The following is a 26,097-nucleotide window of genomic DNA, read 5'->3' as shown; positions in this document are numbered from 1 at the left end:
CACAGGTCCTACTACAGAAACTGCTGGTGGGACCCCGCAATCCATGTTTCAGCAGACCTCTAGAAAAATGTGATTCTGTCTGTAGTTTGAGAACCCCTTAGGTGGAGCATAGGCCCACAGTCTCCTATGGTTTCCAGCTCTTCCTGTCTGTATATGGCCCATCATAAAAAGCTTCTTTTCTCTCTGTGGTTTGGATTGTTTAATTGCTTCAGGGGTCCTATGCACCCATACCCTTATAACTTCTCTCAATTATTTGAATTAGCTCGAAACTTGTTTGTTCCTTGCAATTAAAAGGTATAATTAAAGCAGACACTTCACACACCTGGAACATGTTTGCTTTAATGAGACTTACTAAAGCTGGATTAGGTTCTCTTTCTGGAAACATAGAGGGTTAGGATATTCAGACCAATCCTGTCACTGGAACAGCTTTAAAAAAAAGCCTAGATAAACACATATATAACCTTAAAAGCATCCAAATGTTAAAAAAATAATAATAAGGAATCCCCTGGCCAAAATCTCAGAGGAAAATGAGAATACAGAAAGGTCACTGGAGCACTGAAGGCATTCTGCTAGAAAACATTGGCCAGGTATTATTCTGTGTTGCAGAATCTGGTCTCCTTGAGCTCAGGGTCCACCCACAGTTAGGAGTCTAAGAGGAGACATTCTCTTTGCATAAAGCTGAGACCCCCAAGGACTGTACCCTCAGGATAAGGATGAACACTCCCTATCCTCCCATCCCAGGGGGACTGCAAGACGAGTCACTTTAGTGCTGAGTAGGAGAGGGCACAAAACCCAAACCAAAATGAAATAAACAAATCATTGAGAAGTTATAGCCAAACACTGATGTTCTCAAGGAAGTGCTGCTTAAATACACCTAAGCTAGGCAGTTCAAATGTGAGTTTGCTTTAAGGTGGTCATGAACTGGTAGTGCCCCTGTGTGTTCTTAGTAAAAGTAAATGCAAATCCTAGGCCTCCAAGGAATGCTCACAAATAGGTCCACAAGTAAAATGGGTTAATCATAGTCAAATTTACCAGGCATGTAAGGAAGCCAGGCACCAAGGACGAGAACCAGCAGAAACAACCAACTGCCAAAACAGACCCATAAAAAATGTAAGGTTTTAGAATTGTCAGATTATAAAGCACAATCCTCTATTTCAAGAAATAAGATGAGCTTGAAAATATTTTTTAAGGGAATAGAAAAATCTAGCAGTTTAGAGGAAAAAAAATATTTTAAAGAAAGGAAAAAAATTAAACCAAGGGGCTGATAATAAAACATTAATGTACACTATTTTCTACTCTGAATAACCTTACATATTTTTATTAAGAGTAGGTTTTGTGAGATATTTTATGTAATTAACTTACAATTTAAATTTATTTGAAAATGAATACATTGCATGCTTAGGCTAATATTTAAATTCTAAATTATCAGTATATAAAGATATTATAAGGTGCATTAAACTTACATTAAACCTGTCTTTTTTTTCCACATGCAACTGAGATAGATATTGAATAGATATATGAGCAAGCTCTCCAGAAGGTTAAGCAATGGCCTAATTATTGGTTTTGATTATCTGAATATATCACAAACACTTGTGGATTTTGAGACTATTTCAGTTAAATGGTGTCAGTTCTCCATTTTATTATGAAATTTAATTAAAATGTTTTAAGGAGTATAAATAACTTTGGAAGAAATGCAGAGATATTACCACAAGGTCAATTTTACAAACATGCAAGTGGAAAGTTTCTGGGCTCCACTACTAGTGTGCAGCTCAGTCAGCAGTAACACAATCTGTGTTCCCCAGAGAATAATTTCAATTTTCAGGACTGGTAAAACTTACAGCTTGAAGCTTACTGTGTGGAAAGGATCACTGTTTTCTAACTGTGAATAAATGTATCTGCAAATGTTGGATATGTAATATCTAATTCATCCCTAGAGATGCTAATTATTCTTTAAGAATGTGGTAATGAGATGAAACATACTGTTGCCAGCAGGCAGAAGAGATCATATTTCATATCATTCATTTAAATCAGGGCATTCATTTTCATTACAAGATAGAGTCAGCAATAGAAACAGAGGCAAACTATGGGGAAAGTAAAGTTTTAGCAAGTACGGACAATAAGACACACAATAGTTGGCTCTTGAAGTGCTGATCTCATTTACTTGCAGCCAGACTTGTTGAAAGATGGCTATCAGAAGAAAAACAAAAATCCCCTCTGTGGTGCGATATTAATGTTAATAGCTGTTAGCAAGGAAAAACCCAAAGTTGAAGTTAAATGCCATAAAAGTTAATTCTTTTGAATGCAGAATAAACCCAGGGTGAGGGGGTGCGATATGACTTTGACTTTTGTGTTACTATTCTTCAACATTCATTTATTGAACACCCATCATGTCAAAATATAAAGGAAGAAGCAGACCTTTTCCAGAAAGTTTGCAATATGTGTAACCAAGAGCCGGGGATGAATCCCAGGCAAAAGGACATTGGCATCTTACCTTTAATGGATGTTTTCATGTCTTGATTTGCATTCCATCTTTCTTCTCTACTTACTTCAAAGATTCAAAGGCAGTCTGGAAAAAGTTAAGGACTTTTAGAGAAGATGGCTGATTTGTTCCATAGGAAAGCACACATAGAAATGAGTAGTTGAGAGGGGCTTAGCCTGTCATCACAACCTCTGAGAAGTGGGAAAAGCAGGAAGGTGCACAGGTAAACCCTGAGGTTTGGTGCTCAAGAGTCTGGTGGAGTCTGGGAGTGTGTATTTTTATGTTGCATCTGCCACTTGAATGAATGAGTAAACAAACTTAAGGATTTTGGTTTAAGTTGGTGTATACAAATTTTAGTATATCTAAGTCTTTTAAGAAATTAGCATGTTAGTCAATACTCTCAAAGTGAAAATACCCAATATGATTTGATGGGAGAAGCATAGGCTCTGGAATAAGAAAGACATGAAGAAATGAATCAACCTTTTTTTCTCATAGAAAAGATGAAAGGAGGGGCACCTGGCTAGCTCAGTGGGTGAAGCATGTGACTCTGGATCTCGGGGTTGTGAATTTAAGCCCCATGTTGGGCAGGGAACCTACCTGAAAAAAGAAAAAAAAAAAGATGAAAAGAGATATAATCTGGTACATAGCAGATTATAATCCTAAAAGGAATAGGAGAAGATTTGTTTCTATATTACATGAGAATTGTATGAATTAATATAATTTAAATGCTTGAATTTATTGATTTTACTAATGCTTGATTAATGCTTGATATTAAATGCCTGAGAGAAATTTTACATAATACCTCCTTTGATATCACTATGGTAAGAACACCCTTGCTAGATACTTTGGGAATGAGGAGAATTTTTGCATTGAACTATAAGAATTTATAGTATGTGCTTAGGTGAAAGAATAGTCTAACTGATTGGAAATATTTAACTTATCATATAAAAAGAAAAGTAGCAGGGTAGAGAAGAGGCTTGATTGTTAAGGAATGTGTATGAGCAGCCATATTAGTTAACTTTTGCTGTATAACAAATTATCCCAAAACTTAGTGGTATAAAATAACCATTTACTAAAGTTCACTGTTCTCTGAGTCAGCAATTTTAGTTGAGCTGGGTTGGTAGTTCTATTGGTCTTGGCTGGCCTCGCGGGTGCTTCTGTGGGCCTGGCTGTTCTCAGATGACCTCAGCTGGGATGGCTTGCAGTGCTAATTGTGGTATCCCATCATCCAGCATCTAGCTTAGGCTTCATCCAAGAGATATGAGGGCTTCCAAGAGAGTGAAGAGAAGTGTGCAAATCCCCTTGGAAATGGTACACTTTTGCTTCTCGCATATACTGTTGGCCAAAGCAACTAGTAGCACCAGTTCAGATTCAACATGGGGGAGATAGATTCTGCTTCTTAGTGGGAGGCAAAATCGTATTGCAATTTTGCTCTTTTTGCAAACTGCTATAGCAGGGAAGTGAGTTCTAGTGGACTTTATGATGAGACAAAAGAATTTGAGAAAGAATAAGAGACTGATTCCCAAACCCAGCAATTTTCTGAACAGAGGTGGTTAGAAAGGCCTGAAAGGGTGATAGGGAGCTTGAGAGGAGCTGCATTTGCAAAGACTACTGAAGAGAGGAGCGAGCAGGGATTTCAATTTTTTTCAGAGAGATTATATGTTAGAGTTATTCCACAGAAAGAAGAAATTTAATTTTAAAGAAAAGGCCAAATTATTTAGCTTTAAACTATAAATTAGAGAAAAATAAATTATTTAGCTTTAAAGTTTAGGTTAGATAAAAATTAGTCAAGTGGACTGTATAAATCTTGAAAAGAAAAGAGAGAGAGAGAAGAACCACGTAAAGAAAAATAAATTCACATTCTGTCCAAAAATGCAAATATGACATATAGCTATCTCTCCTTTTTTATTTCCTGTAGAAATGTAACGCTTTGTTTTTGAAGGCATTAAGCCTATTTTAGCTTACCTAAATACAAGCAGGACTTTCCGAGAAGTCTGATTTTCTTGCACTTGTAAATAGGATGGTATGTGGGGAGTAGAAGTAGTGTCTTTCAGCCCTCCAGACCACCTCCAGTTCTGCAGTGTGGGAATATGCTTTAGCCTTTTACAGAATTTATACTCTTTCTGTGCCCATAACTAATATTCAGTTGCTTCCACTATAGAGCAGTCACTGAGCACCAACTCTCATTCTGTTCCAGCTGATGGAGCAGGAAATGAACATAAAAGGGACATTTAAGTGCATGACCTGATGAAGGCAATATTTGTGGTCACCAGACTGTTAGTTAAAGGCAATAGGGTCATGCCACACCCAGCTCATCTTAGGCCCTCTGGTTGCCTCTTGCCCCTTTTCTTGGTGCATGTAGCAGTTTCGTGTCATTACAGATGAGAGCTAGATCCTGGGCTGTTCCTAGCAAATGGGGCTAAATAGAAATCTAAGGGACAGGGAGGACAAGGGCCATATTATATAGCATTTTTATACAAATTTCACTGTGGATATTAGATTTAGTAATGTGTTATTGGTGCACTAATTAAATCTCTTTAAATTTTAGAGATTGATTTTCTGTGTGCACAAAAAGAGGAAGCCCTTGGAACAGCAACATTCCAGAAAGGGGTCACTACCCCTTTGCACGATGGCCAATAAAAGTCTAATGCTGTTAAGGTCCTTTATAAAGGACAGGAGGGGTCAGCAATGTTTGGCAGGTAAACCACAGGTGCTTCTTCACCCTGACCAGACAAGGTAAATGTCCAGACTGAGGCTCGCTGTGGGGTGCCTGAAGCAGCGAATTATAGATTTTTTCCTGAATGAGACTTCATAAACTACTCTTAGCTAATCCATATCCTTTTGGACAATGCTGATGAAGCTTATGACTGCAGTTCTGAGTTGAATTCCAAGCTCCTAGTACTTTCTAAAAAGTAAGATCAGACTGGACCCATGCCTCCAACAGCCTGTGTAGACTTTCCTCGGTGTCAATCCATCCAAACATTGGCCTTTCCTGAAGATGGGTGCTTTGTGCTGCCTGTGCCTGAAGGCACATAAATGGATGATATTGTGACTTAGCCTTTATGGTGCTCTTGCTGACGTGAAGTGAAAAAGGAATATAAGCACAGTATAGAAAGTTTGGAAGATAATGAAATCATGAAGTTTACAGACTGCTTATACTCTGGCATAGCCATTATCTTTTGTGGTGTATTTAGATAGAGCATTTCCACATCCGGTTTTTTTATTAATATAATTGTGACTAGAACATAGGTATCAGGTGTCATAAACATCTCCATGCTTTCAGATAGGTATCTCATGGTCTTCAGAGCTAGTTTCATTGAATGAACGTAAAAAGATGTAATCAGTATTTTATGATGGGTCTGTATGTCACTTCCATTTTGTTTTTCTTGTTTATAAAGAAGGGTATAGACACATCTTTGTGCTTACAGACTTCCTTCTGAGTTTTTGATTATTTGTCTGGCAAAGATTACCAAAGTAGGGCCTCTGTGACAAAGAGAACACACTTCTTTATGACTCAACATATATTGGCACATGGCTTTTCCAATTAACAGGTCTTTATAAATTCTATACTTCATATTTATTTTCTATTCAGGCATCCTGTCTGGTAAGGAATACAGCATACTAAAAGCAATTATGCCTGTTGGTGACTCTCCCCAGCTCGTCTTCATTTACCCTGACTTCTTTGCTTCGTACTCAGTTTCTACTTTGGTTTGACTTAAAAAACAACACCATAACACAACGCAAAACAAAACTTTCTTCTTGCCTTCTAGAAATGTGGTTTTTGCTTAATTTCTCAGACCTGGTTGCTTGTCTAGTGTGGCATCTCTTGGGATCTAAGGATACCCCACCCTAGCCCCTTTTCTCAGAGACCCCATCCATATTCTGTTCATCATCATTGGGTGTGAGGTTGAGGAGGGGTTTGGATGGTCTCCAGGAATGCACATGTGTAATGGCCTCTCTGAATCACTCAGAGACTTGGAAACTACTATCCCTCTTAACATTGTAATGATTTTATAGGTGATGTTGCATTTTTATTTGTCGTGCTGATTTTCACTTTTTTTTTTTTTTACTTATTTGACTATTAAGCAAACATTTATTAACATTTCATATGGTATATAAATTTTTCAGATAATTTACCATATTAAAGATAAGTAGTGTTAAATAACAAAATTTAGCCAACTAAATTTGAAGATCTAATTGCTTTATTAAAGGGTTTGTGAATAAGGAAACATCCCATCTAGCCAGTAGAGAGACACATGAGCCACTGAGGAGTTCTATGGAATGGAAAGTTTTTGTAGATGGAGGGAGGGGGCAAGAAAGTTACTAGCAAAACAAAAAGATTGTTCCAGACAAGGCTGTTTGCTAGAGGAAAAAGCAACTGTCTTTATCATACAGAGGGGGAATAGCGAAAAGCCAGGTAATGGATTCATTGATGCTGACGGAAAAAAAAAAAATCCTGATTAACTGGTTAAGGCCAAATTTCTGGGCGAGGTTGAAACTGCAATTAGATTGGGTATTAAGCCCCAGCTTAGGAACTCATTCTGAAGGACACCATTTTGAGCCCGTGGTTTTATTTTTTTAAACAATACTTTTAACTGACTGGTTAGAATTAGTCCCTGAGACTTATTATAATTTGGGGTACATACATTCAAATCAGTTCAATTCAACTCCTTCATTTTAACAGCCCTTCATTTAGAGCTGTCCTGTTACGTTCTAAGAAATGTGCTGGAAACTGTTGATAAAGATAGAGATAATACCTCATCTTGGTATTAGCCCATGATCTAGCTGGCAGACTGAATAAAGCTGTAATATGATGCATTAAGGGCCTCAGTGAGAATTACATTTCTTTTTCTTAGTGCTTTTTTTTCCCCTCTTATGCTGTGTATTCCCATAGAGATTCAGTTGTTAGAGTAATTGATTTTCTCATGAGGAGAATAGAAGTCACTAAGAAAGAAATAATACCTGAGAAGTGGAAGGACTAAAAGTGACTGGTGTATATCTGGTGTGAGGAATAGTAAATACTCTGTGGAGTAGCTAAATAATAAGATAAGTGAAGTGGCTGGAATGAGATTGCAGCAGTGTGCAAGGGATACATCACTGAGGACCTTGTATGATAGGTTGAAGCTTTTCAATTGAGTTGTGTGAGTGATGAGGTATTAAGCTGGAAATCGAATTGATCAGATTTGTTCTTTAAAAGATAACTCTCCAATTGTAGGAAAGCCAATGAGGCAGGACACAGAGTGAGGAGGTGACCACTGAGACATTTAGGTCATGGTGGAAATGAGAAGAGAACAGAGCCATAAGATACTTCATTATCAATATCGATAGGAACTGTCGATTGGGCATCGACAATAAGGGTGGTATCAACATGACTCCAAGATTCTTGGTTGGGGCCGCTGAGTACCTAGACCATATGTTAATCAATAATGGGAATTTTTAAAAAAAAATTTTTTTTTAACGTTTATTTATTTTTGAGACAGAGAGAGACAGAGCATGAACGGGGGGAGGGGCAGAGAGAGAGGGAGACACAGAATCAGAAACAGGCTCCAGGCTCTGAGCCATCAGCCCAGAGCCTGACGCGGGGCTCGAACTCACGGACCGCGAGATCGTGACCTGGCTGAAGTCGGACGCTTAACCAACTGCGCCACCCAGGCGCCCCATCAATAATGGGAATTTAAGAGAGGAAATATATTTTGGAGGTAGAGAGTAGAAAACAAGTTTTGTTTTGGACATTGTTTTGGTTACTACTGATTGCCTAGTCAACATTTATTTCCTACCTTCTTTCTTAAGAGAAGATGGCCCTTATTTGTGTTTTAAGGATATATCATGGTTTGTCTAACTCAGCAGTTCTCAAACAGGGGCGATTTTGCCCCCCACGGGGGACATTTGGCAATGTCTGGAGACGACATTTTTGGTTGTCACAAGTGGGGAATGCTGCTGACATGTAGTAGGTGGAGGCCAAGAATACTGCTAAACTTTTTGTAGTGCATAGAGCAGCCCTTACTATACAGAATTATCTGACCCTGAATCTGAATAGTTCCAAGGCTTAGAAAACCTTGTTAAGTTAAATATGGTAATCTCATTCCATTTGCTAGTGTTTGGTTTAGGAATAAGCATGGACCTCATTCAGTGGGACTTCTAAATAAAATTTTCCTCTTAAGGAAGTGAAACATTTCTTTTTACGGATGATCTTATGTTTGAATACGAATTGCTGCATCTACCAGCTGCCATCCTGAGGATGAAGCCCGCACGCAGAAGAGGGCAGAGCCAAGAAAAATGCAGAAAAGAAGATCCAGAGTCTTGATGCACATCTAACAGTTGTCTGTAGCCTGCTGTCTCTCGTTACATGGGGCTGTGAATTTACTTATGATTTCAGATAGGATAAGTAGAAGTTTCCCATTGCTTGCAATGAAAAACGTTGTGATATGGCCATGTTGAATTGCTTATGAATGATTCCAAATGGTAGTGTTAAGTAAAGTGTTGAAAATGTGATACTGGAGCTTTGCAAAAAGGTTAGGTCTGTAGTTAGAGCTGTCGGAGAGTTCATATAGAGGGACAGGGCCTGTTGTGGAACTGATGATCTAAACCAAGTAGGGCTTAGAGAGCAAGAAGAAAGGCAATTAAAGTAGAATCTTAGAACACAGCTCTTCAGTTGTGAGTCTGAGAAGAGGAAGATTTAGTAAGTCTTGCTGAAAGGAGTCCGAAAAGCTAAGTGCTGAACCTAGTGAGAAATGATGTGTGATAGAGACGACATGCTGTCTACTGAAAAGTTGTGCTTTTTGTTCTATGCTGTGGAATCATCACTGGGATGCAGATGCTCAACTAGAAACTACATTTATTTCCCAGACCTCCTCTAAATTAAAGAAGTCTAATGGAAGAGAATTTGTTTGTTATTTGAACTTTGGATGAGTTTTGAGCACAGATTGCTAGCAGAAGGGGTGAAAAGGCTCTGGAGTGGAAGAGAAACATTGATAAAAGGAAGGTGTGATTGATGGTTTTAGAAGCTATGTGGAGAGCTGCATTTGAATTCACGGAAGGATGGCATCAGTTTGGAAAAGAAGCAACACTCATAGTTTGTCTGCTACAGTAGGGCAAATGGAAATAATACAAATGAAGAGGAGGGCAGTTGAAGGAGTTCTTGGCTAGAGTCTTCTATTTTTTTCTGACAACTGTCTGCTGAGAATGAGGAAGAAGCAGGGAGTATAGTGCTTGATGTGAGTGATAAAGGTTTGGAATAACTACTTTTGGGCAATGAAAAGGGGAACAGAGGAGAAATGAATTAATGGATTGCTGAGCAGCTGGGGTTGAATCTCGTAAATTTGTGATGGATCCATTAGCATATTTATGTGATTCCCCAGGCAATGCTCAATGACTTTTGAGAAAAAATAGTTACGCTAATCCAAGCTTGGGGATTGGAAAGAGGAATGGAATAAAAAGTAAACTGACAAAGGAATAATTGAAAATGCTGGAAGAAATGCTGCTGAAATTATTGAGCATCACATTGTCAGATAAATTCTGAAAGTTAGGGTATTGAGGAAAACATTAGGAATTATGAATGGTTAGAATGGATCATTAACCATCAGTCTTTCAGGGATGAGGATTATGGGGCGGTGTTGGGGCTTGAACACTTTTAAGTAAGCGTGGGATGAAGCATAATTGAAAGTGAACAGATCGCCTGTTGGACGTCCTCTGTTTCACAAATTAACAACGTTTTGAAACATTATTCCATTTCAAAATTCACTCAATTTGTAGGTGAAGAATCAAAGCCTCAGAGGTGCCAAGGGCTGATACCCAAGGCAAGGTAGCTGTTAATGACTTAACTGAGATTATAACCTGGATACCTCTTCTCAGCCTAATGCGCTCTTCTTCCTGGAGCAGCTCTGGAGTATATGAAAGAAAGACACACGGCACGACTTCATGAAAAATACAAGAAAGGGAACAAGTGAGCTTTCTTCAATTAAATATTACAGATTCCTCATTTTCCCTGGGGAATTATTTTAAAAACATTATTTTAATCTACCATATGATGTAGAAACTCTAGCTCCAGTAGGCTAGTCACATCTGTATGGGCTGGGAGGGGCATGCTTGGCAGGGAATCTGGATGAAAGCCAGGTGAGGCATTTGTTTAGGAGTCAAATAACAGGGTGGCAAAAAGTCACTGGAGGGAAACAAAAGGGGATTTGATGTAACTAATTGATTGTGAATGTGGCCTGAAGCGTGCGAATTGGTTGGGGGGGACCTTCACAGTCCACTGGCTAAGTATGTGCTTTCTAATCAAGAGGTTAGTGTTCATGAGTCCTGTTTCTCTTTTGAAAGGGGCTTATTCATTGGGGGAGTTATTGGGAACATGTGTTTATTAGGCGGGTTGGTGAAAGCTTTAACATTGTTGAAAGAGGTCAGCTGTGTTACTCAACTGCTGCTGTATACTGTAGTAATTGACAGTGCTAATAGCAGTGGGCTGTATAGAGAAGTTGTTTTTCCCTTCGGGTTTATTGACTCTTCTATATGTTGAAATGTAATGCTGTGAAGTCTGTGTTTGTTTTTCTATTTGACCCAAATCATGGCTCAAAGCATACGGTTTACTAGGTGATAAGCCGTTGGTATTTCCTGTTTGTATTTATTAGTAGGTCTAGTTTATTGTTTTCATATTTAAATTCTTTGTAAGCTCACTCTAGTTTTCTTCTTAGAGTTGTTTATGAACCTTTAAATTGTCTCTTGTGTATTTGATAGTTGGAGAGCAGAGCTGTCTTTCTGCATTCTAATTAGATTGTTTTCAGGAGCCATTTGCTTTCTTCACTCAGGGAGGAATGTCAATTGCTGTCATTGAATTTTCCTGCACATGGGCAAGTGATGAACATGCCCTTCAGGTGGGGATTAACTTTCAATATCTATAATTGTATAGTTTTTTTTTCTTTTTTTAGTCTTTACTCAGTAAAAATAGCCAGACTGTAATGTGGAGTAAATACAAGAAATAAACATCTCTCTCTCTCTCTCTCTCTCTCTCTTTTCTTTTTTTTTTTTTTTTTTTTTTTTAGCAATTACATTCTTGTGTCTTCCTCTTTCTGTAATTAAAAAAAAAAAATCTCCGTAACAATGCAGCTTGATGCATTAGAGCTCTGCTGGAGGTAAATTGTTTTGGAAGCTTGGTAAAATAAATAGGGTCATTATGAGAGTGGAAAAATATATATAAGCTTTTAGCATCAACAGATGCTTTACTTATTGTAGAATAACATAGCATGAGTACATAAAAATTGCATAATATAAATGGCACATATTCTGGTTGCCTGTTTAGGATGCTTGTTTTTCTTTTATCTCCTTCCTGGCAGAATACTCACTTTTTATAAGAATACAGATTTTCGGGGCGCCTGGGTGGCGCAGTCGGTTAAGCGTCTGACTTCAGCCAGGTCACGATCTCGCGGTCCGTGAGTTCGAGCCCCGCGTCGGGCTCTGGGCTGATGGCTCAGAGCCTGGAGCCTGTTTCCGATTCTGTGTCTCCCTCTCTCTCTGCCCCTCCCCTGTTCATGCTCTGTCTCTCTCTGTCCCAAAAATAAATAAACATTGAAAAAAAAAATTAAAAAAAAAAAAAAAGAATACAGATTTTCTTTCAATAATTGCTGCTTTTACTTGGTGAACTCCACTTTTTTGTATTATTGTTTATTGTTAAAAATAGGGTCTGCATTGCCTTTGAAAGTATGTTTGCTCATAGCCAATTAAAAATCCATGTAAGAATGCAGTCATGCATCATGTCTTACTCTTTAGACTTACTCTTATACCACAATTTGCTTATCCATTATTCTGTTGATGGACATTTGAATTGCTTATTGTTTTTGGGTATTCTAAATATTTAAAAATTTTTTTAAGTTTATTTATTTATTTTGAGAGAGACAGAGACAGCACAATTGGAGGAGGGGTAGAGAGAGAGGGAGAGAGAGAATCCTAAGCAGGCTCTGTGTTGTCAGTACAGAGCCAGATGTGGGGCTTGAACTCATGAAACCATGAGTTCATGACCTGAGCTCAAACCAAGAGTTGGATGCTTAACTGACTGAGCCACCCAGGAGTTCCTGAATATTCTTATGCAAGTCCTTTTGTGGACGCATATTTTCATTTCTTTTGAATAAATATCTGGAATTGCTTGGTCATAGAATCAATATATATTGCACAGGCTGCTTCTTTAAAACATAATTGGAAATATTAGTGGAAAACTTGGGAATGTTGTCTACTCACCTCTCTTCCTCACTGTTCTGGTGTACACAGGATGTGTTTTGGGATGACTGAGCCACTTTCTAGAATCTTCACTTTCTCTCCCCTCTGGCCGCATTTCTTGAAAAGAAAGTGGCATTAAGATTGTGCCTCCTACTTCATTTGATATATTTCTTGGTTAGTTTTAATGAATTCTTTTCTTTTTTTTCTTCATTTGTTAGGTTTTTAGGAAGGAAGATTCTGGGACCTGGCTTTAAATTACTAATTTTCCTTTAAAGCCTATTTATAGTAGAGAAAATACTGAAAATTACTCAACTAATTCAGAGTCTTTCTCCCTTTCGTGTTTTATATATATATATATATATATATATATATATATATGTATTTGTATGTATATATATATGTATGTATATATTTGTAAATATGTATGTATATATATATTTCTCTTTTTTAATATTTTTAAATATATATGTGTATATATACATATATGTATATATACATATATATATATATATATATATTTCTCAAAGCAGATAAATGTTTTAAAACCAAATTTGGCTTTATTCTGCCATCTTGCCCCAGAAGTCCAATAGTTCTGTTTTGAAAGCCAAATATGGAGAATTTTTCTGCAGCATGACAAATACCATCATGTCTGTGGCTAATAGGAGACTCCCTGTCCTTAAAAATCAAATACTTCATTAACATGAACAAATCCTAGGAGAGTTCTGAAAAAGATTCATCTTCTTTAGTGGGATGTTTTAAAAACACATATATTCTCCTCACTATGGTATTTTAACTAATTCTACTGTGAACATACTTGACTTTAAAACAGCATTGACTGGGGCACCTGGCTGGCTCAGTGGGTAGAGCATGGGACTCTTAATTCAGGATTGTGAGTTTAAGTGTCATGTGGGGTATAGAGATAAATAAAATAAAGTAAAATAAAATAAAATAAAACAAAACACCATTGCCTACTGGATAGAAATCTGTTATATAAATTGAGTGACCTGGTGCCTAATCCTGTCTTCGCTTATCAGCTATTGTTGGCAAGTCATTACTTTTTCTGTAATTGAAATCCTCAATCAGTAAAATGCTGCATGTGCACGTCAGGGAAGCCCATGTAGATTAACATAAAGATGTCTGGAAGACATTTTGAGGTATTTTAGAAAAAGAATGCATTGTGATTTTATAACATCATGATGATGTTGTTATTTATCTGGCTCCAAAGAGGCCTCTTTTAGTTTCCAAATTGAAGGCCCAGAAATCATTTTCCCTAACATGAGGTTTTCCATGGAAATGCAGAAAATAGTATTTGGAACTTGTGTTTATGCATATTCTTCTATGTTTTCTCTTCATGCCCATTATTTTGTATTTAGCCTTGTTTTTTCCCCCGTTAACAATTACTCCTTTCTCTTGTCACTTATTTCTTTGTAGAGGGCTATTTGGCCAGTAAGAAACAATCTTAAATTTTGTTTCAGTATGAAACGCACATGGGCAAAGGGAGGCTGGGCTTTGTATTAAAAATGGCGTCTTGGCTCTCTTTGCCTCATCTGGGGTTCTCTTGCATCTTGGCTTTCTTTGACTTCCTTGGAAATCTGTTCTATGGCTCAGTCTGGTTCCAGCAGTTGCAATGTATCATTGTGCAAACCTTTGCTAGCTGCAAATACCCTCTTAAAAATGTATTTAACCACAGATTTCAATCTGCAAATTATTAATGTTAAAACTATTTGAAGAAGGACACATTTCCAGATACCAAGCCAGCATGAAGCTTTTACATAAATCAAATATGGCAGAACCAAATTAATACTATTGAATTTTTCCCAACATCTAGGTTTGGGCCATAGCGATGGCCTAATTACCCATTTGTGGTTAGCATCATCATATCGTATACCATGTGTCACCCTAATGCTATATTTGCCAGCATTGCATATGGAACCTTTCCCCCTTCAGGCTTGTTAAAAGTTAAATGGAATGAAGGGACGTGCTTTTTTGACTTGCCTCTGGCAACATGAGATGACTTTTTGTTTTTCAATGTTTTGTTTTTCTCTTCCTCAGTTTCAGTATAATGTCACCAGCTAAAATATGTCCCTTTAAATTTGAACCTATGAGGTATATGTGTGCATGTGTGTGGTAGAGTAGGAGAGAGAAAAGGTCATGGAGCACCATGTTAAATATAAGTTTTGTTGATGAAAAATTGGCCTAAAAGACAGATGGAAAAGATGTACCTTCTGGGGTACTCCCTTTATCCCATATGAAAAGAATTAGGTTAAGATTGGGCTTGCATGGTAGTACAGAATGCCCTTCTGAGAAGTTGCTTTAAACTCTAGCTTGGCTCGGTCTCTTACTGTGGGCTGGGAGACTGGGGATCGGTAGGTGCGTGCCACACTGACTTAGGGTCCAGAGAGATTGGCAGGAGCTCACCCAGTGCCCAGGGTTGCCCACTTGACCAAAGCACATGGTATGCTAACATTGCAAAATCAACTGCTGTGATTTTGAGAGCTCACAGGGAAGTATGTTGGGGAAAGAGTCACCATTGTGGGAACAAAGAGTACAGAAAATCATAAGAATCCTCAGCATGGCCGTTGTCATTTTTCAGTTCTCCTTGGCAAGTCCTTATTCTCTCTTTGACCAAAATCCTCCATTAGCAAAATGCTGGAATATATTTTACCTGTGTTTCTTGGGGTAGAAGGAGCAAATGTTGGGAAAGAGAGAAGGAGGGAAACTAACCTTCATTGTGCTTACATGCATTTTCTCTTTTAATCCTGTGAGGTAGTCTTTGTTTATACCATATATCATATTACAGATAATAAGGTTAAGCTCTGAGAGGTCTAGTAACTTACTGAAGGCCAAATAGCAGCAAAGTGGAAGCTGGAGTTCTGGCCCAAGCGTTTGGATTTAGAGTATACGTTTGGATTAGTATATACTAAACCTTTCTCTCCCACTCACCCTCAAATACTGATATCCAGAGTAGAAGTCTGTCTATATTAAAAATCACCTTAGCTTGTTCTCTTGAGCCATTACTCAGTGAATTAAATTTAATTGATTTTAGCCTATTGGTTTCATGAGTTTGAAATGTATGATATTGCCTTCTATTTTGATTTTTGTTTTTAAAAGAGTTCAAGGATTATTGCAAAGTTTTGACATTTCTCTAATGCCAACACAGCGGACCTAAAGAGGACATAGTTTCGTCTATGCATTTATTTGAGTGACATTATAAAATACTCAATTCAGCATATCTGTACACACATATGTGAGACATTGTGCCCAGCCTTCCCTCCTCCTCACTTCTCAACCCCCCCCCCAGAGAGAGAGAGAGAGAGAGAGAGAGAGAGGTAGTGAAAATTAATATTACATTAGAATACATGATGGTTTTCTTTTATTTTTGTGGAATATGTAAAACATGTGGAACCTGAAATAGAATTTACTATTGACAGATAAACACACAGACCAGCTTTTAAGTAATAGATGCTTTAATCTATATTAGAGGTTTGGTTGGAGTTTTGCCATATTGTTTAAATTAGCCCCATAGTTTAGAGTGGGCTTTTGTAGGGAGCCATTGTAATTTTCATCCCTTAGACACTGGTATTTTCATGAGCTGAAGTTAAATGTCTCAAGGGATAGTGGAATATCATTAAAACATTTCCTGAGCTTGCTTGGGCTGTAGATTGGTATGCCCAAGTCTGCTCTTAGAAGAACAGAGCTTTTGTTTTGTTTTGTGAGGAAATGATCTTGCCCCCAAATGCAATTTTTCTTTTTAATGGAGATTTAAAAAATATTTTTCAGAAAAAAAATCGTTCAAGTAATTCACTAAAAATGTTTCATACTTAGCTTGAAGAAATCGTGGGGATTTTATTATTTTTATTTGCCTTTTAATACCTATGTAATAGGCAACAAATTCAAAATATTTGGTTAACCCAAGATTTTCTGAAAAATTATGAAATAAAGCTTCTTAGACATTTTGAGACAGAGAAATAAAAACATTTAACACTTGTTTTCATTAGAAATTCAAAGAATTCTAAATTATTTTTATAAAATTAAAATTCACCTATAGTATTTGTTACGACTTTTCCACCACTGATATCTAAAAAGCAGTAAAGAGCAGGGTACCTTATTAATGTAACTTGACAAACATATTTTATGTTCTAGCTTTGGCAGCTGGGTGAATGGGTTTTCTGTTAGTTAAGGGAAGGAACAAGGGTGTGTGAGAACACAGTGAGCTGTTGGGGTCTTAGTAATTTGGTAGTTTTTGTAATCACACAAGCTAGTAATCACAGAGACACTGGCAAAAACTCCAGGGAGGTTTAGCATGACATGGTATTCGGACCTCAGTATGCTTAAGTAACATTTTGAAATCATCATAATCTCACTATGATATAATAAAGAATGATTGATTACATTAATTTTAAAGCATGTCATACACATTGATTACTTTGTGATGTTGTAAAATAATATTGTAATTCTTAGACAATAGGAATATCGTCATAGCATTTAACTGAGTTATGCCACCAGTTGTAGCAATTGGATGACATATGACATAGATATTTTCTCTACCACGTTTTTAAGTGGTTATTTCTGTGACTGTGGCCCTGTGATTACACTAGAGGTACCTTGTGATTACCTTTTAATAATTTCAGTGACTCTGCCCTGGTTGTTGGCAGAGGCAATTTTATATGGTACCTCTTAGCTCCTGTGGGCTCAGGCAAGACACCTCTGGTCCAGAGTTAGAGACAATCTCTGAATTTACTTCTTACCAGTGTAGTCATTAACTCTATGCTTTTCTTTCTTTCTTTCTTTCTTTCTTTCTTTCTTTCTTTCTTTCTTTTTTTCTTTTTCCTTCTTTTTTCTGTCCTTCTCTGGGCTTTACCTGCTAAGAACTATGGGATCTGCAACATTAAACAGTCTTTCTGTTTTAAAGACCTTTGGTACTTGAGTATTTGTCAGATCCTTCCTTCTTCAAAAATATCTGTTCTGGTTCCATTCCTCTGAGACACTCTTCAGTCCTTTTCGATTGGTCCCTGCAAACAGTTCCTCCTATCATTCATGAAATACACACACACACACACACACCCACACCCTAAAAAGTCTACTGATCAAAACAAAAACAGTAAGAACAAAAACTTGCTGTTCCAACCTAACAACTCCTTCAAACTGCTACTTTAATATCATGCATTCCTTCATTGTCAAATTTATTGAAAGCACATTTTAAACCTACTCGAAATTTCCACTTCCTAATCACCCCTTCCTGTATTCTTTGTAATAAAGCTACTATTCTCCAGTGGTCGCCAACAACATACTTGTTGCCAAAGCAAACAGTGATTTGGTCAGTCTCATTCTCCTTCCCTTTTTTGTAGACTGTGATGCTACTGACTCTTTCCAGAACACTGTCTTTATGCTTGATTTTCATACCACTGCTTTATCCTTCTTGTGGAGCTTTGTGATAAGACAAATTTGGTGGGAATCTCAGACTCTCAGTGTGATTCTTAATAACTGCATATGGGCACCTTATTTAACTGGTAGGCCTCCATATCCGGAGGCATAGAAGAGAAGAGAGGAAGGGCTGTTTGATGACTTGATGAAGGCCTAGAGGAGTGCTTTATCAATGGGGCCCCATCAGCATTTAGGGTTGGACAATTTTTCCTAGCGAAGGACTCTTCCAGGCATTGCAGGATATTTGGCATTCCTGACCTCCAGGCACTAATTGCTGGTTGCACTCCCCACTGCGCTAACCGAAAAATGCCCCACACATTCCCAAATGCCCTCTGCTGAGGTGATACTCTGCTGGGTGAGGCGAAGTCATGGTTAACTTTTTTCCTCTGAAAGTCCTTGGCATCACATAGAAGCCCTTTCTCACTTACTTCTTTTGAGAGGCTAGGGTGGTGTGTAAGGTCCAGCATCATTTATTTCTATTACCTGTATCATAAAATGTGCACCTCCCATATTATCCTATTCAGACTTTTCCAAACATACTTTTCCAGTTCCAAGTATCTATCTTTATGGATGTGGTAATGTCATGCTTGAGAAGTACCTGCTCATATTTGCTCATATTTTGGATTTCACTTAGACCTAAATGCCTTGACCCCCAGATATAGAAGCTGCTCCTGTGAGCTCCTTTACCACCTGCAGAGCATTTATCATAGTGGAATCCATAGCTCCTTTTCATATCTGTCTCTCTCGGCACGCTGCAGGACAGAGACTCCATCTTGTTCATGCCTGTTGTAGTGTTTGGCGCATGGTAGGCCTTCAATAAATATTTGCTATTATGTGAATACAACAAAAAGGAAGGAAAGTATGGTAAGAATCAGAAAAATGTTTAGGTAGAAAAGAAGTGGAAAGAGCTCATGTTAACTGGCCACACACATTGGGGTGATGTGCATTGTGTTAAGAAGTTCAAGTGCAGAGGGAGGTTTCACTGCTCTGTTATCTGGACAGAGCCAACAAGGAAAAAATGGGCGATGAAGTAGCACATGCTCCCATTTGCACTTAGAAGGGATGTCTTTGTGGTAAACTTAACTTTTTATGGAAGTAATTTTCAAAAACTCCAGAGCAGGATTGAAGAAAATGTAAAGTTGAAATCAGAAACATGGGGGATTGTGATTATTTAGAAAGATTTGCAAAGATCAGGCTTGGGGAAGGAGGGAGAGTTAAGATTTCTTGTAACAAAAGTAAATTAAAAAAAAAAAAGCAGTGTGCTGTATGTCTTTAATGCAGAGATTTAAATGGATTTTGAGAATTTAATTTTTCATAATCTCTGAACTCCTTATCTTTATCATTGAAGATATTTTTAAAATAAACCCTTATTTTAAAATTCAGCCTTTTCTGGTTGCCAGATTACATTCCCAAAATTATTCTATATTCTCTTATGAGCATGTCTTCAATTCTCTATCCATTTACTTTTTGTAGCTATTATTAGTTGGCACAGCTGGTTTGCATAGAAGCCTTTTTCCCTTAGCCCATAGATAGATATTAAGTGCTACTCAGTGGACACAAACACATCTGGCCTTAAATCTTAACTTTATTGATGCTGTTGCAGGATTTTTTACCTCAATACCCGGATTTGTTGTCTCGCTGCTTCGAAGAATGAAGAGGTGAACACAGAATGAGCAGCAGGCAAAAGTTTATTAGAGTGTAAGATCAGAGAAGTATGAAAGCTCTCTTTGCAGAGAAGGGGACATTGGAAAGTGAATGCCCATGGACTATAGTCAAGGATCCTTGTTTTATATGTGTTTTCCCCCACCTGGGGACCTCAGGTCCTATCCTTTCCCTCTCTATTTTATCTTATCTTTTCCTTTCATAATGCTGTGTAAGCTTTTATGTGGTTCAAGAGACAGGATACCAGTTTGCTTTCCTACTAATGTTCTAATTTTGTCAGTACAAACTGTGTTCTGTAGCTACTAAACCAAATCATTGGCCAAGGGTCTTTGCAGTTTTCTTATGCTCTAGTCAAGAAAGCTAGAAAAGAGACTTAGGACATTACAGTTAACTGTTGTTATACCTCTTGTTTGGAAACAAAAATTTAATTAATGCTTAAAACCAGATGAATTCACTTTTTTTCCAAATACTCTTTTTGCTGATTTTATTCAGTAATTTTTGAACCATTAGCTTCCTGAGTATATTTATGTCTTTGTATAAGAAAAAACAACAAAACTGGAGTACTCAGAAGGACTAAATTAGCCATGATTGGTTCATATATTCAGATTGAATGTTGTAATTTTTAATACATCATAAATGTAGAGGACAATCCTAAATAGTTCAAGCAAACCCATGTAAATCCTGAGCTTGGAATAGGTGATTTAGTCTCTTTTGCTCTGGGATATGCTTCACCCAAGGGTAAGCCCAGATGAGAGTGAAGAGTGCTGATGGGTAGATGGATTGACTAATTGAATAAACATTTATAAAATGCATTGTATAAAATGGAATGTGTGTTCCAGGCAGTGAAGGTATAAAAATGAGTAAATAGATATGAAAAAATAGCAGTAACAGCAATTCAAAACATATACAATAGAAGTTATTTTATTTTTTAATGTTTATTTATTTTTGAGAGGTTGTGAGGGAAGGGGAGGAGAGAGAGGGAGACAGAAGATCCAAAGATCCAAAGCTCCATACTGATAGCAGAGAGCCCTATGCGGGGCTCAAACTCTTGAACTCTGAGATCATGACCTGAGCTGAAGTCAGATACTCAAGCTCAACCGGCTCAGCCATTCAGGGACCCCTAGAAGTTATTTTAGAAGGACAGTTCAGAAGATAGTGATAACATTGGTTGGCTCTCTTGGTTAAGGGCCATCACCATGCTAATAACAAGCAATTATTTGTGCTTGCATGGACCGTATAGTCTAAATCTTTAAGAATTGCTTAAACTAACATTTTAAGTGCTGATTGATGTCAAAAGAATAGTGATAGCAAATATTGAAATTAGTAATTTTTTAAACAGGGGAAAGGGTGGGGCACCAGGGTGGCTCAGTCAGTTAAGTGTCTGACTCGTGGTTTCAGCTCAGGTCATGATCTCACATTTTGTGAGTTTGAGTCCTGCATTGAGCTCTGCACTGACAGTGTGGAGCCTGCTTAGGATTCTCTCTCTCTCCCTCTCTCTTTGCCCCCCACCCCCCACACACTCTCTCTCTCTCTCAAAAAATAAATAAATAAACTTAAAAAAATAAACAGGGGAAAGGAAAGCATTTAAAAAATCATCCAGGTTTTAGAGGAACATTTTTCAAATAATATGTACGTCCAGGAAGATTCTGGTGCACTCCACCTGAGGGTTAAGCATTACATTTTCTTTCTCTCCATCATTTGAAAATCACTGCATGTAATGTGAGATATTTACTGATTGGAGTGTCTCGCGCAGATGGTCTATGTGCAGACCTAAAAGTTGGTTCAGAACCAGTACGTTAAGTTTTTGTTGAGAACTATCAAAAGGTTGAGCCACAAAAAAAAAAAAAAAAAAAAAAGTTGAGCCATTAACTGTGTTTAATTAGAAAAGTAAAACCTATTCATTCCAAATGCTAATAATTTCTGACACAAATGGCATTAATTTACCCCCACCAATGCCATTTCTTGATATCTGTGAGACTTCTTTATAATTCAGCAGCTCTGGGAAGTGTTACTATTTGCTTCAATGATCCAGTGTTTTGTCTTTATTTGATACATATTCTTGTCATTTTTGTTTTCTCCCTCTAAAAGGAGGGTGCTGTAGCATGGACACTCTAACAAGTTTGTAATGCAGCCATATTCCCAGACCCAGATGATGTATTTAGTCATGCCTTATTGAATGTATGCAGGACACTGATTAAAAAAAAAAGTGTTGTAATAACATGGCCAAAATGTGACTTTTGTAAGGAAAATGAAAGCAATACCACTATATTTAGAATTCTTAGATTAGAACCTTAGCAGGAATTTTTAGATTAGAACCTTAACTTTTGGAAGATTTATATTGGTCTGAAATTGTTTCCATTTCCCATTAGAATCCACTCTCTATTTCTGGGGAGCAGCTAGAAATCTTGGCTTTCTGTTGAAGGAATAATGTGTGTGTACGTTGCATTAGAAAGAAGTAAGCATACCTTAATAAGCGTGCTCCATACTGAACTTTATACAAAATGGTCCCACGACTGAATGTCAAATAAATAGACTTTGAAAGGTAGGAGTGGTCATAATTGAGATTGTGAAGTTTCTTTCCCATAGTAATTGGCCACTATCTGACAGAAGCTATAGTGCCTTTGACTTACTTATAACTTTCTGTTGCCAATCCAAATATTTCAGTTTCCTGGCTGTCCAAGAAATGTGCATTTTTATCTTGTTACTTCATATAATCACAGAATCCTAAAAAAATAAATTAAAGAATCATTTTAGAATCTTTTCCCAAGAGAAACCTTTTTTTCCCCCAAGGAGCTGCACGTTGAGTTGGTTGTATTACAAATCATCAATTTCTGACTGTTGAAATGACCTTGTAGTAACATACTGCATTTGGTGCCCTCATGCCAAGGACGCAACTCAAGAAGTCATGATGAGCATTTGGGTGCCAAATTCTACTTTACAGTTCCTCATAGGAATGTCTTGAGTGTGGGGATCTCTCCTCATTGCCTAAAGTTCTCAGAAAAAGATGTGATCTCTGTTTATATTGATAGGTCATAAAGAGGAACATGTCCAGCATATGAAAAATAAGAATTTTCTCACCTCTTCAATCCTAGAAAAAGAACTAAGAACTACTTAAAGAACTGAGGTTTTGGGGTTTCCCTTCTATTTTATTTATTTTATTTATTTTTTGGTGGGGGAGAGAGAGTGAGAGTGTGAGCAGAGGAGGGGCAGAGGAAGAGGGAGAGAGGAGAGGGAGAATCTCAAGTGGGCTCCACACCCAGAGTGGAGCCTAACTCAGGAGATCTCAGGACCTTCAGATCAGGACCTGAGCTGAAATCGAGAGTCAAAAGACTGAGCCACCCAGGTGCCCTTGGGGTGCGGGGGGTTCCCTTTTAAATTGCAACACTGATTTCTTCCTCTCACAGGTTTTAAAAGATACATTACTGGAGGGGTTGTGGGAGGGGGGATGGGCTAAATGGGTAAGAAGCATTAAGGAATCCACTCCTGAAATCATTGTTGCACTATATGCTAATTTGGATGTAAATTTAAAAACATATAATAAAAAAAAGATACATTAAGTAACTTCAATGAAGGTGAAGGACTGTGTCTGTTTTGTTCCCTATTGTATCCCAAGGTCTAGCATATAATAAACGTTCACTAAATATTTGTTGACTGACTAAATGAATAATAATGAATAATGTTAGTGATGCCTGCCATAGTTATGGCGCCTTATTTTTAACTATGTGTTAGAAATCATCCTCATCTGTATAGACTTTAACAGTTCTAAGCTTTGATTTTTTCTTCTGTAAGTATGACTAATTTATATTATATTTGTTATAATGTTAGTTGTTTTAAAGATTAGTGATAAGCACCTATTACATAGTAGGTACTTGTTAAATTGTTGGAAATCTTATGAATAATTATAAATGGAATAATGACATCTTTAGTTATTTCATGTTTCTGTTGTTTTGCAAATGAATTAGATCTTGTAGTAAAAATTTCCATGTGTCAAAGTATTTGAATTAACCGTATCCAATTTTATGAAATGTTCTACTCTTTATGAATGGTTTATGTTAAAGAGAAAGTAAGTGTCACCTACTGAAAATACGTTAGGCCATGAGTGAGACATGAATATTTGATAACCTCTCTTTCTATTTTATTTTTGTGGAAAATACAGCAGATTTGTATGGCTGCTAGGAGAATAAACTACATTGCACAAAGCAAAAGATGAACTGGTTTGGAAACATTTAAAAATAAAACAATCACTGCAACAAAACAAATAGGCACAGAGGCATAGCACCTGGTGAATACTTGGGAGACAGGAGACGATATTTGTTTTCAGTTGAATTGAGTAGGACAACTCCTTACTGAATGGAAATCATGTACTGCTACTATGAAAGGCTTGCCTGTTTAGAGTTTGGTCAGTAATTCAGAATGATTCGTGTTAGTGATGAGCGCCGAAATAGAAAAAGCCAGTTGGCTAAGATATTATCACTTGCGTGCTAAGAAAAAAGAAATGTTCTGGAAAAATAACAGCCAAATGACTGGATACACTTTTCTTCCCATTTTTTTTTCTTGAATTTTCCAGAAACTCCAGGTTGTTCTGATAGTTCAGTGCTCTGAGTTTCTAGTTTGGTCATTTACTCTTTTATTCAACAAATATTGCTTCTATAACGTGCTAGGCCCTCACTTGGCATGGGGATGGTTGAAAAACAAAAACAGATGAAGTCCCTCTCCCTTTGGCTAACAGTCTTGTGGAGTGACCAAAATTGATTAAATAGTCAAACAGTTGAAAATGTATAATGTAACTTAGTATGATATAGTTGAGGCATTCAGGCAAGACTTTCTCAAGGTAGTGAAGGCAGAATTCAATGCCAAGGAGGAATAGGACTTAACCAGAAAAGAGAGTAGAAGGGAGAACCCTCTAGAGTAAGGACACAAAGGAAAGGTCCTATTGAATAAAGGTGTGTAAGAGAAGCTGAAAGATACGGAAATAATTAGGAATTGCTGGAGGAGTAGGTAGAAGCCGGATCATGCAGGGACATTGTATTTAGTCAGTGCTTTAAGAGCTTCAACTTTATCCTAAAAACAGTAGGAAATTGCTAGAAGGTTTAATTGGTAGATGATGTAATCAGATTTATGTTTTAGAAAAATAGCCTTGGCTCCCTGGGGAGGAGTGTAGTTGAGAAGAGCTCATAGTAATTGATGGAAGAACTGTTAGGAACTGTTGCCATAGTCTAGGTCCTCTAAGACGTAAAAGATGGTAGAGGTAGCTGCTAGGACTAAGGTGGTTGATGAGATAAGGAAAAGTGGAAAGATTCAAGAGTTGTTTCGTGGGCAAAATGGATAGGGTTTGGCGATGGTTTAGGTGATGGAGGAATGAGGCTGGAGGGGCTAAAAAATAACTCCTAAATTTTTGTATTGTACAGCTGGATGAATGTAGGTACTTTATGAGATGAGGGACAGTGGAAGAGAACTAGATTGAGGGGCGAGGTAAATCATAAATATTTCTTTTACGTATTGAACTGTGTGTAACGTAGAGACATTTTAGTAAATGTGTAGACTAGAGATGTACATTTCTGGGTCACCATTGCATATGTTTGAACTGAACTCATTGGCATGGATGAGATCAGCTAGGGAAACTGTAAATAAGGTGGCCTAGAGATGAGTCTTTAAGAACCGCAGAATCTTTACTGGCCAAGTAAGGAAGAATGAACATGTAATGGAGACACCCAGAAACAATGATAAAAGAGGAGGGAAAAAATCAGGACAATATTTTGTCAAGGTCACTAGGGACAGAGAGAGTGCTTCGAGATAGATGGAGTCATGCCAAATGCTGTTGAGAGATCTTTCAAGATGTGGACTGAAAAGCGCTTATTTGATTGAGTGTGTGATGAAAGTCACTGGTGACTTGACCCAGAGCTCTTTTGGTGAAGTGTTGGGAGGAAGAAGCCAAATTTGGCTAAAATTTGAGGCTTCAAGGGGAGATGAGGGAATGGTGAGCATAGACAAATATTTTGACAAGTTTGTGTATAGAGGAGAAGAGAAAATAGGTGGTGAAGGAGAATAAGGGGCACAGGGAGGTGGTTTTTCTATTTGTTTAAATTTGAGAAATTTGAAAGATTTAAGAGCTAAATGGCCACTTTGGTTAATAATACTGTATTACATGTTTGAAAGTTGCTAGGAGAGTAGATCTTACAAGTTCTCATCACAAGAAAAAAAAGTCTGTAGCTATGTATGGGGATGGCTATTAACTAGACTTATTGTGGTGATCATTTCACAATGTATACTAATATTGAATCACTATGTTGTATCCCTGAAACTAATATAATGTTGCATGTCAATTATAC

General features: G+C 37.4%; 1 protein-coding gene across 1 annotated transcript in view; it reads left to right on the top strand.

The window, feature by feature from the left end:
* HMCN1 (hemicentin 1) overlaps positions 1 to 26,097 on the top strand; it is a 463,190-nt gene that overhangs the window by 33,366 nt on the left and 403,727 nt on the right. The gene's annotated exons all lie outside the window — the stretch shown is intronic.

Source organism: Lynx canadensis, chromosome F1 (genome assembly GCF_007474595.2).
Source record: "Lynx canadensis isolate LIC74 chromosome F1, mLynCan4.pri.v2, whole genome shotgun sequence".
Taxonomy (NCBI): Eukaryota; Metazoa; Chordata; class Mammalia; order Carnivora; family Felidae; genus Lynx; species Lynx canadensis.
The sequence above is the reverse complement of the archived record's forward strand: the minus strand, read 5'-3'. Positions and strand labels throughout refer to the sequence as shown.